The sequence below is a fragment of the Ranitomeya imitator genome, chromosome 5 (assembly GCF_032444005.1).
Source record: "Ranitomeya imitator isolate aRanImi1 chromosome 5, aRanImi1.pri, whole genome shotgun sequence".
Classification (NCBI taxonomy): Eukaryota; Metazoa; Chordata; class Amphibia; order Anura; family Dendrobatidae; genus Ranitomeya; species Ranitomeya imitator.
In genome coordinates, this window is record NC_091286.1 from 388,114,538 (window position 1) to 388,130,539 (window position 16,002).

Below are 16,002 nucleotides of genomic sequence, written 5' to 3' on the forward strand. Positions count from 1 at the left end.
ACTCTGCTGACCGCAATCCCTAATCCTATCAAACACACTAGAAATAGCCGTGGATTGCGCCTAACGCTCCCTATGCAACTCGGCACAGCCTAAGGAACTAGCTAGCCCTGAAGATAGAAAAATAAAGCCTACCTTGCCTCAGAGAAATTCCCCAAAGGAAAAGGCAGCCCCCCACATATAATGACTGTGAGTAAAGATGAAAATACAAACACAGAGATGAAATAGATTTAGCAAAGTGAGGCCCGACTTACTGAACAGACCGAGGATAGGAAAGGTTACTTTGCGGTCAGCACAAAAACCTACAAAAAGACCACGCAGAGGGCGCAAAAAAGACCCTCCGCACCGACTCACGGTGCGGAGGCGCTCCCTCTGCGTCCCAGAGCTTCCAGCAAGCAAGACAACAATAAAAATAGCAAGCTGGACAGAAAAATAGCAAACCAAAGAAATACAAGCTGGAACTTAGCTTCTTCTGGGAAGACAGGTCACAAGAACGATCCAGGAGTGAACTAGACCAATACTGGAACATTGACAGGTGGCATGGAGCAAAGATCTAAGTGGAGTTAAATAGAGCAGCCAGCTAACGAATTAACCTCGTCACCTGTGGAAGGAAACTCAGAAACACCCACCAGAGGAAGTCCATGGACAGAACCAGCCGAAGTACCATTCATGACCACAGGAGGGAGCCCGACAACCGAATTCACAACAGCTGTGTTTGTTATGTACAAGTTTAAGGATATAAAGGTAAAATAGGGTTTGTTAAATATTAATTATTAATTGAATTATTCTTATTCTCAATTCTGTACTGAGCACATTGCTTCTTGCTGACATTACAGAAGCTATTTCTGCATATGTAGTTCAGAGTATAAGTCAACACCATATAGAGGGAACACGTGATCTGTCGGACATATAAATAACGTCTCTTAGGTGGCGGGGGGTCGTCACGGGGGGGGCTTGTCACGTGGGAGCTGTCACCTCTTGCCTTCACCATCATTCTCCATGGACATCAGACAAGTCACACAAGGAAGGAACAGCTGGTAGCCATGATGACTTCAGACTTCACACATACAGATGGCTTTTACCATTCAGAACTTTGGGAAAGATGAGTAACAAGCGCTGATATTTACAAATGGACAATCTGTTCATAACTATTTCATCTATTTTTATGTTTTGCTGCAATGTGGTTTTTCTGTGGACAATTTAATAAACCACTACATTTTTTATGAAAATATCATGACATTTTTTCTTTAAGAATAACGCACTTGGTAAAGTCCTAATTAAATAAATGTGCAAAACAAGCATATTTAACAGGGTTAAACTGTTGGGAGGAGTTTGGCCAAGAGGCTGTGCAACAGGTTTACAGGAAAAAGTATTTCCTAGTCTTGCAGCAGACGCCCAGGCACTTTGCCCAGGGCAAGACTCTCTCCACGTCCAGGAACAGAGGGTACCCGGACCAGGAGGATACAAGCTGCCATGGACTGTCGGGCAGTGTGGACGGGCCCTAGCACTGTGGGAACATCTCCAGAAGGACTATTGTGGTTCCCAAAGAAAACCAGTATAGGAGCCATTGATGCTGTATAAAGAGTTGAAGACGCAGTGAAAGCACAGGAAGCATTACTTTATTTTGCTCCTGTTACCTCATATTCATTAAAAGTTCAAACATTGGACCAAAATTATGGCTTGTGGTGCATCCGGAGGACGCATTTCCAGTGGCTGAAGTGAGTGTGTGATGAAGGTAAATGACTGTACCGCAAGACTGGGACTTCACCTGTCTTTCTACGTGCAAGGGGCTGGGATGCTCACTGACTGTGCCTTAGTGGACACACCCATGATAACTACCCCGTGCCACCTTGTCACAAGTATATCACTGGAGGCTGGGTAGAGCGGTCACATCTCCCGATGTGACTGTTCTACACGTGACATCGTCGTGGGACACTCGGTAAATGGACTACGTCAGACAGGGAGTATTTATGCTGGTTTATTATTGTACTTTTGTTGCAGGAGATCGAGGGAGTCAGAGATTAGGCGATGCAGTAAGTATGGTAAATTAAAATTAATAAAGGAGTCTGTGTGATTATTCTAATTAACCACTTTACCCTCAAGGGTGGTTTGCACATTAATGAACAGGCCAATTTTTACAATTTTGACCACTATCCCCTTATGAGGTTATAACTCTGGAACGCTTCAACGGATCCTGTTCATTCTGACTTTGTTTTCTCGGGATATATTGTACTTCATGATAGTGGTAAAATTTCTTTGATATTACCTGTGCTTATTTGTGAAAAAATGGAAATTTGGAAAAAAAATTAAAATTTAGCAATTTTCCAACTATGAATTTTAATGCCCTTAAATCACAGAGATATATCACACAAAATACTTAATAAGTAACATTTTCCACATGTCTACTTTACATCAGCGCAATCGCAATTTTGGAACCAAAATTTTTTTTTGTTAGGGAGTTATAATGGTTAAAAGTAGACCAGCAATTTCTAATTTTTACAACACCATTTTTTTTAGGGATCACGTCACATTTGAAGTCACTTTGAGGGGTCTATATGATAGCAAATACCCAAGTGTGACACCATTCTAAAATCTGCACCCCTCAAGGTGCTCAAAACCTCATTCAAGAATTTTATAAACCCTTCAGGTGTTTCACAGGAATATTTGGAATGGTTAACAAATAATGAACATTTAACTTTTCTTCATAAAAAATTTACTTCAGCTCCGATTTGTTTTATTTTACCAAGGGTAACAGGAGAAATTGGACCACAAAAGTTGTTGTACAATTTGTCCTTAGTACGCTGATACCCCATATGTGGGGGTAAACCACTGTTTGGGAGCATGGCAGAACTCGAAAGGGAAGGAGCGCCATTTGACTTTTCAATGCAAAATTGACTGGAATTGAGATGGGATGCCATGTCGCGTTTGGAGAGCCCCTGATGTACCTAAACATTAAAAAACCCCACAAGTGACACCATTTTGGAACGTAGACCCCCTAAGGAACTTATCTAGATGTGTGGTGCGCACTTTGACCCACAAAGTGCTTCACAGAAGTTTATAATGTAGAGCCGTAAAAATAAAAAATAATTTTTTCACAAAAAAATGATCTTTTTGCCCTCAATTTTTTATTTTCCCAAGGATAACAGAAGAAATTGGACCCCAAAAGTTGTTGTGCAATTTGTCGTGAGTATGCAGACACCCCATATGTGGGAGTAAACCACTGTTTGGGCGCATGGCAGAGCTCAGAAGGAAATGTGCGCCGTTTGACTTTTCAATGCAAAATTGGCTGGAATTGAGAAAGGACGCCATGTCGTGTTTGGAGAGCCCCTGATGTGCCTAAACAGTGGAAACCCCCCAATTCTAACTAAAACCCTAACCCAAACACACCCCTAACCCTAATCCCAACCCTAACCATAACCCTAACCACACCCCTAACCCAAACACGCCCCTAACCCTAATACCAATCATACCCCTAACCCCAACACACCCTTAACCCTAATCCCAACCCTAACCACACCCCTAACCCTGACACACCTCTAACCCTAATCCCAACCGTAAATGTAATCCAAACCCTATCCATAACTTTAGCCCAATCCCTAACTTTAGCCCCAACCCTAACTTTAGCCCCAACCCTAACCCTAACTTTAGCCCCAAACCTAACCCTAACCCTAATGGGAAAATGGAATTAAATACATTTTATTATTTTTCCCTAACTAAGGGGGTGATGAAGGGCGGTTTGATTTACTATTTATAGCGGGGTTTTTAGCGGATTTTTATGATTACCAGCTGTCACACACTAAAAGATGCTTGTTTTTGCGTCTTCACATTTCATTTTGAGAGCTATAATTTTTCCATATTTTGGTCCACAAAGTCATGTGAGGTCTTGTTTTTTGCGGGACGAGTTGACGTTTTTATTGGTACCATTTTCGGGCACGTGTCATTTTTTGATCGCTTTTTATTCCGATTTTTGTGAGGCATTATGACCAAAAACCAGCTATTCATGAATTTCTTTTGGGGGAGGCGTTTATACCGTTCCACGTTTGGTAAAATTGATATAACAGTTTTATTTTTCAGGTCAGTACAAATACAGCGATACCTCATTTATATCTTTTTTTTATGTTTTGGCACTTTTATACGATAAAAACTATTTTATATAAAAATAATTATTTTTGCATCACTTTATTCTGAGGACTATAACTTTTTTATTTTTTCGCTGATGACGCTGTATGGCAGCTCATTTTTTGCGGGACAAGATGATGTTTCCAGCGGTGCCATGATTTTTTATATCCTTTTTTTTGATCGCGTGTTATTCCACATTTTGTTCGGCAGTATGATAATAAAGCATTTTTTTTTTTATTTTTTTTTACGATGTTCACTGAAGGGGTTTACTAATGGGACAGTGTTATAGGTCGGGTCGTTACGGATGCGGCGATACTAAATATGTGTACTTTTTATTGTTTTTTTTATTTAGATAAAGAAATGTATTTATTGGAACAATATATTTTGTTTTCTTTATTTAGGATTTTTATTTTTTACACATGTAAATATTCTTTTTTTTTACTTGTTTACTTTGTTCCAGGGGGGACATGACTATATAGTGTTGGATTGCTCATCTGACACTTTGCAGTGTGTGTTAGATCAGCGATCTGACAGGCACTGCAGGAGGCTTGCTGGCGCCTGCTCTGAGCAGGCGCTTGCTAGCCGCCTCCCTGCAGGACCCAGAAGGACCCCAATGGCCATTTTGGATCTGGAGCCTGCAGGGAGGAGGACGGAGGAGACCCCCAGAGCAAAGCGATCACATCACGTTGCTCTGAGGGTCTCAGGGAAGCACGCAGGGAGCCCCCTCCCTGCGCGATGCTTCCCAATGCCGCCGGAACGCTGCGATCATGTTTGATCGCAGTGTTCCAGGGGTTAATGTGCCAGGAGCCCATACCACCTCAACGGGATAGTACGTCATATGTCAGAAAGGGGTTAAAGGACTTTATTCTGGCACTGTCTTCGTTTACCATATAACTATAGGATTAGTAATGGATAGGTGTTCTGTCCCCACATGAGGCGAATAGAGGTGTAGTTGACTAATAAGGGTTGTGAGAGAATTGTACCTTCAGTTTTCCTCGCTGTAGGGCAGACAGGACCAATGCTGTTCAGAGTCCGGAGAGATGATGCACACCAGGGATTGTGCAATCCAGACTTGTTCATTTGGAAATCTGGACATACAGCATAGGATGGTATACAGTAACTTCTCCAGAGTTGAGCCAGGTACAGCAAGTGTATTTGTGACAGCGAGTGAGCAGCAAGAGGTCGAAAGACTGATGCCTTCCTAAGCCCGGTTCAAGCGTGTCCTCTCACAACAGCATGTAAACTAAAAATGAAATGGCTTCCAGATGAAGAGGAGACTTGACCCCTGAACCGGAAGTGGAAGACATGCCCACAAGAATAAATTAATAACAAACTGCAATACAGAAAAAGGCCATTGGGTGACAGCAGAGCAGAAATGTAGGAACATACATAGCATGAAAATACACATAAAACTGAAGAGCATAACTTGCACTAAACAGCACAATAGGAGTATTATTGAAGCTTCTTCATTACTAAGCCGTGTTTTTTAGGTCACTGGACAGTACAAAGGTGACATCAACCCCACAAATATCACCCCACTTGCCACCGCTACAGGGCAAGTGGGAAAAGTGAGGCTAAGTGCCAGAATTGGTACATCTATAAGATTTCTGAGAGCTGATGTTTTTAGCCTGGGGGGTTCCAATATACATGACCCCTCCCCAGGCTATTAATATCAGCCCGCAGCCATCTGCCTAGTCTTTGCTGGTTCGATTTTTTTTTTATAGGCGGACCCCATGTAAAAAATCTTCTGGACTTCCCCTGTAAACTAGCCAGTAAAGGCTAAGCAAACAGCTGTGAGCTGATATTAATAGCCTGGGAACCTTTATGGCTATTGGCTCCTTCCCAGAATATTAACCTCAGCTGTCAGCTTTCCATCTGCTGGTTATTAAAATTATGTGGGAGCCCATGCAATTTTTTTTAAAATTTTTTTTGAAAAATAAACAGATATGGCATTTCACACAGATTTCTGAGGGTATGTTCCCACAGTCAGTAAACGCTGCGGGTTGGACCCTGAGCACATCCACAGCATCCAACCCGCAGCGGCCAGATGTTACAGCATAGTGGATGGGATTTCAAGAAATACCATGTCCATTATACTTGCACCAGCGCTCGCGGCTTCCCTGCAGAGACGGACATGTGGCACGTCTTTCCAGACTGCAGCATGTCTATTTATCTTGCCGAGATGCTCAGTCTCCGCAAGATAAATATCACCAGTCCAAAATATAGAGCGCGGTGATTCCGCACGGTTCAATGTGCTGCCGATTACTGACCGTGGGGACGTAGTCTTATAACAGTTGCTGTTTTATTACAGCATAGGTAATTATTAGGTAATTATTAGGTTAATTATTTTAATGCTCCTACATGGGCTGGTGAGTGTGTGTGTGTGTGTGTTTTTATTTCATTGTATGTGTGTGTGTCATTATTTAAAGAGAACCTGTCACCCCCAAAATCGAAGATTAGCTAAGCCCACAGGCATCAGGGGCTTATCTACAGCATTCTGGAATGCTTTAATTGTGTGTGTGTGTTGTGTCTTTATTTAATATTAATGAGGGTATCTGGCTGAAGAGGTTGAACAAGAAAATGACATCACATTTTTTGCGTTTTCTGCCAAGAGAGACAGAATCCACGCAAAATTATACACAAGCAAATCTGCAATGTGCGCACATAGCCTAAGTGAAAAAAATGGGAGTCCTTCTTTAACATGCATGGAATACTTTTCTGATTTGTGGCCAAACCACATATCAGCAGTTTGTTCCCACACCTCACCCAAACGGCAGCCTCTTTGTGTGTTTTAACCCTGAAGGTGGCCATGCATGTAACCATAAATTAAAGGCAGTAATCATCAATAACCATTTAAAAGTCAAATTTTCAATAATATAGATTTGAGCACTGTTAAAAGTTGCATGAATTTGGGAGTTTTCTTAAATGGTGGAAATTTGTCAGTTCATATGGAGCAACACACTAACATTTGAGACATATCCTCTACTATTGCCAGAGTGGTGAGAGGACGCAGATGGGACACTGATGCAGAGGTCGAGTGGTGGTGGCCTGTAAAAAGGCATAAGGCCAGGGTCACACTAGCGTAGAATATGGACAAGTGCTAGGCGAGGAAACATCACATAGCACTCGCACTGGTGTTACTCTATGGGGCACCTCACATCACTGTATTTTTTCTCAGGCGTATTCACCGTGCATGTAAAATTGCAGCATGCTGCATATATATGCATTTATTGCCCGAAACTCCCAATGCAAACCTTTGGGCGTGAGAAAAACTCGTACACCACACAGACCATTCGTCTAGCTTCCGACAAATACGCACACATTTTCCCCATTTCAGCCCATTGAGCCATTAAATTCAATGAGGAAAAGCCGTGAGAAATGTAAAGCCATACGAATGTCATACGGATGCATAGGTGCGAAAAAAATCGCATCATAGCACTGCAAACGCATTACACACGGATGACCATACGGAGACTTGGACCGATTTTTCATACGTTAACTGTGACCCCAGCCTAATGGTCAAATCTAGACATACAGTAGGTATGCGCTGGAAAAAATAACGGAACAGATGGCAAAAAGTTTGATAATATCCTTTAAAAGCAGAGTAACCCTTTGTGAAATGTCCCAATGTTAAAAGTCTGATATCCAAAACACCGCTAGTATAATCGCGGTGTGTTCACTTCAGGAAGCAGAAAAAGTTATGAAAACACTTAGGGGTTTTTTCCTACCTCCGTTGCTGGCTGGAATTCTTAGACGTTAGTCCTGTTTCAGAGGCTTTCCGGTGAATAGGAGTGATGAAAGCGGGTGGCTGCCCCGGCCGGCGGCAAGCCACCACCAACTGACCTTCGGGTGGAGACGGGATCCTGCAGAGCCGACGCCACGTGTAGTACTCACCGCTGCTACTACACCGGAAAGCCTCTGGAACAGGACTAACGTCTAAGATTTCCAGCCAGCAACAGAGGTAGGAAAAACCCCCTAAGTGTTTTCATAACTTTTTCTGCTTCCTGAAGTGAACACACCGCGATTATACTAGCGGTGTTTTGGATATCAGACTTTTAACATTAGGACATTTCACAAAGGGTTAATCTGCTTTTAAAGGATATTATCAAACTTTTTGCCATCTGTTCTGTTATTTTTTCCAGCGCATACCTATATACCTTTGTGTATATATATATATATATATCTGTCTTGTACACATTTTTACAAACTTATGGTGGAGGTTTGTTGGTATTGCTGCAGGAATCAGTAATAACGGTGACACTTTGTGCCACCATTCTAAACACTTTATATAGAACTTGATTCCAACTTGACCCAAACACGAACCCAATAGAAGTCAATGGAGTCCCGAACTTTAATGCTGTAAAATGGCTGTAAAATGGTTGTAGTAAGGGCTACATGGCTGCAAAAGCAAGCAAAATGGGGGTAAGAGCAGGAGAATGGTCCTGTAAACAAATGTGGATAGGAAAATGACTTAAAATAAAATAAAAAAAATAATCTTGAACCAGGAGGAGGACGTCCAAGTGGAGGAGTAGGTTGAGGAAGAGGTGGAGGTGGACTTGGTGGTATATGTGAAAGAAGAAAAGGAGAAGGTAGCCAATACTGTTTTTGTGTTGTTTTTTTTTCTTTTTTAATTTGGAAGCCATTGAAAGTATTTGCAAAGGGGAAAAGAAGAGAATTAGCATGGAGAGAAGTGGATTAGTCAGACAGCAGAGTTAAGGACAGACTGGAGAGATGCGATGGTGCAATGGGGGATGATGAGATCCTAGACCCCACATGGAATCAAGGCCATCTGAGTGACATGGGCAGTTCAGAGCAAGAGGTGGTGGTTACGCTGCCCCTGCTCCACAACAAAAGATGGAGCAGAGTGCAAAAGCACAGTGGCCAGACCCTAGCAAGTACATTGGCTGCTACTGGCCACCACATCTATGAACGTAGCACACCAAGGCCAGTTGAAAGGAGTTTCCGGACAAGACATGGATGGTTTGCAGGCAGTATCATCACAGACTGAAGCAAGACATAAATGTTCATAACCTGAGCACCTCCTGCAAGATGAGGCATCTGAATGCAAAGCACGAGCTTCAGTGGAGTACACATCTGAATAATCAGGTAAGATCTGAGCCTCCTATTGCTCCCTCTACTGCTGCGGTCTCAGCCTTTTTCTCCAGCTCACAAGTGACTTATAAATGGGGTAATAATATGTTGGGATCATGGGAACCACTGTACATGATTCCCAGCCTCCACTATATTTCCAAGTGCGCCATTCCTGCCCTGCACGAACATGTCAGGGACAAAATTAGGTGTGCACTGCACAAGGCCATCAGTGGCAAGGTCCATATAACCACTTATACGTGGACCAGTAAGCACAGGTGTAGGGAGGAGAGCCAGTCTAACGGTCTCTCTTGCATGTCTGGGCTGGAACTGTCAGGGCTGTCCATTATTCCGGGGGGGGGAAGAGATTTCTGACCGGAGCAGTTCGGGACACCTGACTGATGGGGGCGGGTCCAACGTAAATAGCGGTGTGCACGGGAAGATGAGGATTTTGGCGGGAACAAGCGTGAGAGCACAGAGACGGTTGACTCCCTCTCGACTTACCCATACCAGCTATCCGTGCCTTCCCACTCTGTTAGCAGCACCATCCCGACTGATGACACCGAGCCCAGAGAGATCCCCGCACCGCACAGTGACCAGTACGGACTTCAGAACATTGTTCCGCTCACCACCGCAAAGGCACTGCTGAGTCCTATCCCTGCGGTGCCTACTGAGTGCTGACCTGTTCCTGTGGCCGGAACCACTGGACTGCATACTACTTCTGTGGCCTTGTCTGCTGAACTGTTTGCTACGTCTGCTGTGCCGTGGACCCACACCTCTACAACATCTCGTACCCATGCAAGGAGACCACATGCCGAAGGACCCGAAGGATTCACCACTGCAAGGAGACAGTGCATCGCCTTTCTGCGGGACCGGATTGGAGACTTCTCGCGCCACTTGCTTTACCACCAAGGGGTTTTCCAGCCACCTCCTACCAAGGCCCAGAGACTGATAAGTTGAACTGTTGTTACCTTAATTATAATACACCCCTGCTTAATCTATTGTTGTGTTATATAAAATCCCTGTTAACCATTGCTCTGTCTCCTGTCTGTCACTGCATCCTAGGCACCTGCTTTTGTAATGGAAATTTGGTTTGGATAAATTTATCCCTGTGTGTGCTGCGGCCGTTCCCAATAAGACTGAGTATTTTGAGCGCTCAAGAATGAGACTGCACAACATTGTGACAATAACATTCCATCAATACTGACACTTTATTGTACATACATAGTTTTATAATTGCATATAGAAAGGAGTGGTTAGGGGTGGTTAGTTAATTACCATATTGTCTAGCTCCTCTGTTATTGGTTATCTAAATATATATGGAATATTGTGATTAATGCACATATGAATGCTGATTAGGCAACTAAAATGTAGCTCTCGGCATTTAGGACAAAGTTGAGACATCTGATCAGCACTTAATACATCTGGCACTGTTGATCTGCCATTTCAGCAAGATTCAGTGATATTCTAGACATTACTTCAGGACATCTGGCCTAAGTTCCTGTTTTTGCTTGGAAAACCCCATACAGTTTGTCTGGTTTATGTCAGCCATTTTAAGCCATTGATTATAATGTATATATTAGCTGTGGATATATGAGTATATATAATTATAGAGGAGTGTACATGCAAATGAGATCTATATGTCCTGCTGTTTCCTGTTGCATGACATCTCAGCAATCCTCAACCGAACCCAGCCAAAACATCTCTCCACCGCCAGGCATTTTCGACTCCAGTGCTCTCTACTCCTGCCCGACAATGTCACCATTTCCAGATGCACAGTCCTCAAGCCGTCCAGTCTACTCCCACTCCCAAGGGGGGATACAGATATGGAGCCTCAGATCAATATTCTGATCAAAATCTGCATGATACCTTCCGTAGGATGTTGTGAATTCCGTTCTTGGTTGTAAGTAGTATTTTTGTGAGTTCTGCTCTTGGGCTCCTCCTGTGGTCTTTAGTGGTATGACTGCTTCTTGGATTTAGCTTCTCAGCTGTTTCCTTTGATTGTCATTTGGGCTCGGCTATATTAGTCTGGCCTTAGCCCTCATTCAATGCCAGTTGTCAATTGTCTCTGCCTGGAGTCATTGCTCTTTGGATTGTCCTGACACTCTGACCAAGTTCTGCAAAGCTAAGTCCTTCCATGTCCTTTGCAGTTCACTTTTTGTGGACTTGTTGTTTTGTACTGTCTTGTTTTTTGCTCATTTGTCCAGTTTATCAGTATGGATCTATTTAGCTAAACTGGAAGCTCTGGGCAGCAGAGTTTGCCCTCCACACCTTTAGTTAGGTGTGGAGATTTTAGCATTTCTCTGCGGTGGACTTTTTCTAGTTTTTTCTACTGACCGCACAGAGCTCTTTTCTGTACTTTCCTTTTTAGCTAGAAGTGGCCTCCTGTGCTCAATCTTGCTTCATACTACGTATGTCATTTCCTTCTCCTCTCACAGTCATTACATGTGGGGGGCTGTCTTTCCTTTGGGGATTTTCTCTGAGGCAAGATAGTTTTCCTGCTTCTATCTTTAGTGGTAGTTAGCTCTTAGGCTGTGACGAGTTGCCTAGGGAGCGTTAGGAGCAATCCACGCCTGCTTCTAGTTGTGTGTTGAGCTTAGGGTCTGCGGTCAGTATAGATACCACCTGCTCAGAGCTAGTGTCATGTCGCTCCATAATCACTAGACCATAACAGTACAACTGGCCAAAATTGAACTGAATGCCTCTCAAAAGAAGGAAAAGAAAAGGAGTTTTGAGTCATTTTTTTTTCTTTGGTTTGTTTTGTCTTTTTTTTTTTCCTCTTGATTTCTGGGTGATTCTGGATTTGGATGCAGGCATGGATGTTCAAGGGTTATTTTCTCGAGTGGATCAGCTTGCTGCAAGAGTACAGAATATCCAAGATTTTGTTGTTCAGACTCCGGCCTTAGAGCCTAGAATTCCTACTCCGGATTTGTTTTACGGGGATAGATCTAAGTTTCTGAACTTTAAAAATAATTGCAAATTGTTTTTTGCTCTGAAACCCCATTCCTCTGGTGATCCCATTCAGCAAGTAAAGATTGTTATTTCTCTGCTACGTGGTGATCCTCAGGACTGGGCATTCTCTCTTGAGTCAGGGAATCCGGCATTGCTTAATGTAGATGCATTTTTTCAATCGCTCGGATTATTGTATGACGAACCTAACTCTGTAGAGCATGCTGAGAAAACACTGTTGGCCCTGTGTCAGGGTCAGGAAGCAGCAGAGTTATACTGCCAGAAATTTAGAAAATGGTCTGTGCTCACTGGATGGAATGAGGACGCTCTGGCAGCCATTTTCAGGAAGGGTCTTTCTGAGGCCCTTAAAGATGTTATGGTGGGGTTTCCCACGCCTATTGGTTTGAGCGAATCTATGTCTCTAGCCATTCAGATTGATCGTCGCCTGCGTGAACGCAGGGTGGTGCACCATATGGCAGTGTCCTCTGAGCAGAGTCCTGAGTCCATGCAATGTGATAGGATTTTGACTAGAGCGGAACAGAGGGGATACAGATGTCAGAATGGGTTGTATTTTTACTGTGGTGATTCAGCTCATGCTATTTCTGATTGCCCTAAGCGTATTAAGAGGGTCGCCAGATCTGTTACCATTAGTGTTACTAAATTTCTCCTGTCTGTGACCCTGATTTGCTCATTGTCATCTTTTTCTGTCATGGCATTTGTGGATTCAGGCGCTGCTCTGAACTTAATGGACTTAGAATTCGCTAGGCGCTGTGGTTTTTCTTTGCAGCCTTTGCAGAGTCCCATACCATTGAGGGGTATTGATGCTACACCATTGGCCAAGAATAAACCTCAGTATTGGACTCAGCTGACTATGTGCATGACTCCTGCACATCAGGAAGATTGCCGTTTTCTGGTGTTGCATAATTTACATGATGATGTGGTACTGGGTTTTCCATGGTTACAAGTACACAATCCAGTGCTGGATTGGAAATCAATGTCTGTGACTAGTTGGGGTTGTCAAGGGGTACATAGTGACGTTCCTCTGATGTCTATTTCCTCTTCCCCCTCTTCTGATGTTCCTGAATTTTTATCGGATTTCCAGGATGTATTCGATGAGCCCAAGTCCAGTTCCCTTCCTCCATATAGGGACTGTGATTGTGCTATTGACTTGATTCCTGGTTGTAAATTCCCTAAGGGCCGACTTTTCAATCTGTCTGTACCAGAGCATGCCGCCATGCGGAGCTATGTTAAGGAGTCTTTAGAGAAGGGGCATATTCGGCCGTCTTCGTCACCATTGGGAGCAGGATTCTTTTTTGTTGCCAAGAAGGATGGCTCCTTAAGACCCTGTATTGATTATCGCCTTCTTAATAAGATCACGGTCAAATTCCAATATCCTTTACCTTTGCTCTCTGATTTATTTGCTAGGATTAAGGGGGCTAGTTGGTTTACCAAGATTGACCTTCGAGGGGCATATAATCTTGTTCGTATTAGAAAGGGTGACGAATGGAAAACTGCATTCCATACGCCCGAAGGCCATTTTGAATACCTGGTGATGCCTTTCGGGCTTTCTAATGCTCCTTCTGTATTTCAGTCCTTTATGCATGATATTTTCCGCAATTATCTTGACAAATTCTTGATTGTGTATTTGGATGATATTTTGATTTTTTCTAATGATTGGGAGTCTCATGTGAAGCAGGTCAGGATGGTGTTCCAGATCCTTCGTAATAATGCTCTATTTGTGAAGGGGTCTAAGTGCCTATTTGGAGTTCAGAAGGTTTCTTTTTTGGGGTTTATTTTTTCCCATTCGTCTATAGAAATGGATCCTGTTAAGGTCCAAGCCATTCATGACTGGATTCAACCCACATCTGTGAAGAGTCTTCAAAAATTTTTGGGCTTTGCTAATTTTTATCGCCGTTTCATTGCTAACTTCTCTAGTGTGGTTAAACCCCTGACCGATTTGACTAAGAAAGGCGCTGATGTGACTAACTGGTCCTCTGAGGCTGTTGAGGCTTTTCAGGAACTTAAACGCCGATTTACTTCTGCCCCTGTCTTGCGTCAGCCGGATGTTTCTCTTCCTTTTCAGGTTGAGGTTGACGCTTCTGAGATTGGGGCAGGGGCCGTTTTGTCACAGAGGAATTCTGATGGTTCCTTGATGAAGCCATGTGCCTTCTTTTCTCGGGAGTTTTCGCCTGCGGAACGCAATTATGATGTCGGCAATCGGGAGTTGTTGGCTATGAAGTGGGCATTTGAGGAGTGGCGTCATTGGCTTGAGGGAGCCAAGCACCGCATTGTGGTCTTGACCGATCATAAGAATCTGATTTACCTTGAGTCGGCCAAGCGGCTGAACCCTAGACAGGCTCGGTGGTCCCTGTTTTTCTCCCGTTTTGATTTTGTGGTCTCGTATCTTCCGGGATCTAAGAATATTAAGGCGGATGCTCTCTCTAGGAGTTTTTTGCCTGATTCCCCTGGTGTCCTTGAGCCGGTTGGCATTCTTAGGGAAGGGGTGATTTTATCTGCCATCTCCCCTGATTTACGGCGGGCGCTTCAGGAGTTTCAGGCTGATAAGCCTGACCGCTGTCCTGTGGGGAAGCTGTTTGTTCCTGATAGATGGACAAGTAAGGTAATTTCTGAGGTCCATTGTTCTGTGTTGGCCGGTCATCCTGGAATTTTTGGTACCAGAGATTTGGTTGCTAGGTCCTTTTGGTGGCCTTCCTTGTCGCGGGATGTGCGTGCTTTTGTGCAATCCTGTGGGACCTGTGCCAGGGCTAAGCCTTGCTGTTCCCGTGCTAGTGGGTTGCTTTCACCTTTGCCCATTCCGGAGAGTCCTTAGACGCATATTTCCATGGATTTTATTTCAGATCTTCCGGTGTTCCAGAGGATGTCTGTTATCTGGGTGGTTTGTGACCGGTTCTCTAAAATGGTTCATTTGGTACCTTTGCCTAAATTGCCTTCCTCCTCTGATTTGGTTCCATTGTTTTTTTCAACATGTGGTTCGTTTGCATGGCATTCCAGAGAATATTGTGTCTGATAGAGGTTCCCAGTTTGTTTCCAGGTTTTGGCGGGCCTTTTGTGCTAGGATGGGTATTGATTTGTCTTTTTCTTCGGCGTTCCATCCTCAGACAAATGGCCAAACTGAGCGAGCTAATCAAACCTTGGAAACCTATTTGAGATGCTTTGTGTCTGCTGATCAGGATGATTGGGTGACTTTTTTGCCGTTGGCCGAGTTTGCCCTTAATAATCGGGCCAGTTCGGCTACTTTGGTTTCGCCTTTCTTTTGTAATTTTGGTTTCCTTCCTCGTTTTTCTTCAGGGCAGGTTGAGCCTTCTGATTGTCCTGGTGTGGATTCTGTGGTGGACAGGTTGCAGCGGATTTGGACTCATGTGGTGGATAGGGTTGAGCGACCTTGACCTTTTTAGAGTCGAGCCGTGTTTCGCGAAACCCGACTATCTTAGAAGTCGAGTCGAGTGGAATCGGCCGATTATCGCGAAAAGTCGGGTATCGCCCGAAACACAAAACCCAATGCAAGTCAATGGGGGAGCATAGTCGGCAGTGAGTGGAGGCCAGGAAAACACCTACACTGCCCATTTTAATGGCAAAAACATCCATTCTTGTTAAAGAAGCTTGTCAATCATAATTTACCTTATAATAATTGGAAGGCATTTGAAATTGGGGGTCATTTGGCTAAAGTTGTGGGGGGTAGGGCTGGTTCAAGTAATTAGTGGGCCCAGTAAATCTGGACCATGTCACGGCAGTGGAGCAGGGAGAGGTAAGTATTTCAACTTTGCAAGTGCTGTGATCCTGAGCAAGCAGGGGGGGCCCACTCGTTGGCATTGGCACTGGCACAGGGCC